A 2695-nucleotide genomic window follows, 5' to 3' on the forward strand; every position below is an offset into this window, starting at 1 on the left:
ATGTGGCGTCAGTCTTGTAGGGACATTAGTAAAAAACACTGTGTCACAACCACTTGAAATACACCGTTACAGGCGGTGTAATGCGATTTCTCGTACGTGTACCATACGTCTCATAGTCCAGTTGGAGGTTAGGTTAGCTCTCGAAAGAAATTCTAAACTTCGACTTATGTAGCCCCAATTGTATGACTTTCCCCGACATTCTTCTCAAGATTCTGAGGCAACCGGCCTGTCATACAGCGATCCTGGCGGTGTCAAATGATTTCTCGTTGCTCATTGCTTAAATCTCTATGCCAAGCTGCAGGCTAGCTCGCAACACGGATTCCAACCAACGACATATGTCAGTTATTGTCAAATTTTGCGAGACGCGCCCTTCCAAAAGCTGCCTCTAGGACTCACTAGGCTGCCCCGGGCGATGACTAGGCGCATGCGCGTCGTATTAGCGTCCGCTAGCCTTCATGGTCGCTCGTTCTACCTGAAGCGCTGATTATTCCGGCCTTGGGGGCGGGTGGCCGCTTTTCACTGCTCGAGCAATGCGGCCGTCGTGCTCAGCGCACAGCCAGTCCACAGTGATACCAAATCGCGTTCACGCGGCCCGCTGCCCTTATATCGCGCTTGTCAAAAGAAGTCAAGCGTGGTAAGTTCTTTTCTTTCACAAATCATTCCCAAGTTCTGCCTTGCGATAGACACTTAGTTTCTGTAAACTGCTTGTCGCGATAAAAACCTCTTTACAACGAAAAATTCGGTACGTATGTTTCAACTGCGATCGTTAGCGCGCATCAAAGCCCATTCGTAGCTATCGCCCCGACTCAAAGAGTAAAAGAGAGGAATAATCCTTAAGCGACGTATTTTTTGTCATGAAACATAAAGCTAAGAACGGAAAACAAAAATGACCCAGGCATCATTGCGAAAGACACAATTCTACTAGTTGGAGAAGTCGCCATCAGTAGCGATAACGCTTGCGAATTGGCGTGTAGTCGATTTGTACTGTAAACGGACCACATCTGTGTACGCGCGAAGCCCTTCCCATTCTCTTTTGATCGCTTCCCATAGCGTGTCTGCGCTTACATTCCCAAAGTGGGACTTCATTAGATTAGCTTTCATTAGACCCCACACCTTTTCAATACAGTTTAATGTGGCTGCCTGTGGAGGCCATGGCAGCTGCCGCACGCCATGAGCGTGAAGGACAGCGCTCACTTTTCGAGATGTCTGTGTGGGACTGCTATGTTGTTGAAACAAGCAGAAACCGTCTGGGAACGGTCCATGAAGGACGTAATGCATTAGCAGGTTCTCAATGATGTCGTCGTGCGACTCAGAGATCAAGGATCCGTCGACTCTCAATGGAGGTCCTAGTCCATTTCATGACATTTCTTAACGCAACTGCGGTACACAACGAAAAGCAACGCCATATCCCCTCAGAAGGATTACAAAGCAGACTACGATCATGATATCTGCGGCCACTGTACCATGTGATGTGGTTCAAGTAAGCATGGCGTGTCCCCTCCACGAGATACACTAGGAAACACGATGTGCTGCTGTTGTATTCATGTAAAGGCGGCGCCCATGTTAGCGTGCCTTCGTTTTCGCCCACCTAATTCTCCTCTTGAAGCTACAGCAGTGCTATTGCCATTAATCTCTCTATTTCAGAAAAACTTTCCAACTTAGCTTCGCGGCTTGAGAACGGTGATAAAGAATTTCTATTTTTGTTTATCTAACCAGACCTTTTTCCGCTTCTAGATGCCCTCAGTGTCGTAGGCAGCGTCAGTTGCCCGTGCACGCATCAAATGCGCATCAAGTAATGAATTTGGTCGTCTCCGCTTGTTTCTGGTAAAACTGCATACCATTTTCAATCACACCGGATAATTTGTACTATAGTCGGATACAACTGAAGTCTGCAGAGAAGCTCCTCCCATATTCAGCCTCCGCGCATAGAATTCCTCCACGATGAAAACGTAATCCGCTGCTTAAACATTTCTTGTTACGTAAATAAGAAGCTTATCACAAGAAAAAGATTATCAGCTTTGATACGTGGATTGTTTGATATAGTCAAACATTAAAAAGCTGATTTCGTTTACTGTTGCGACTGGCCAGCGGAGTAATACAGAACGCCGTGGACCGCTGCCCAGTGTTAGCAGCTGCTGTTTTCTAAAGTTGTATCCTACTATAATAGCGACTACATGAGCTTTGCTTGCCGTTTTGGCGATGGCTGTGTGGTCTTAGGCGTCCAGCAACGATTTTGATCTGGCATGTCCTGGTGTCAACTGAAACTTGTTTTTATAAGGCAGCCCGACGTGCGAAGGATTCAGCGCAGTGTTCGATGAGACGCCGGTGCAGGGGACGTGACAGCTTTTGATGGTGCTCTTTTATTGCGTTAGCAATAAAACTGCAGGTTTCGCCTCGTCGCGTCGCCCCGGTCGGTAGGGGCGGATGACCTTGAACAGCGTTGCTTCAGCCGCGCTTCGCCTGATGGCAGCGCCGTCGGCGCGCCGCGGGTCAGCGGCGCCGAGCAGTGTGCTCTGTCTACGACAGATGGCCCCACGAGAAGGTCCGTCACTTCTGGCTTTCGAAGCCGGCGTTAGCAGCATTGACGCGCAGTGCATCGATGGCATTCGAATGATATGGGTTAAGCAATTAGTCTAATTTCTATATCATACCACATTAATAAGTAACACCAAGTAGGAAATTGGTCGAGTTGGGG

Source organism: Amblyomma mixtum, chromosome 4 (genome assembly GCF_055824585.1).
Source record: "Amblyomma mixtum isolate Tamu chromosome 4, ASM5582458v1, whole genome shotgun sequence".
Classification (NCBI taxonomy): Eukaryota; Metazoa; Arthropoda; class Arachnida; order Ixodida; family Ixodidae; genus Amblyomma; species Amblyomma mixtum.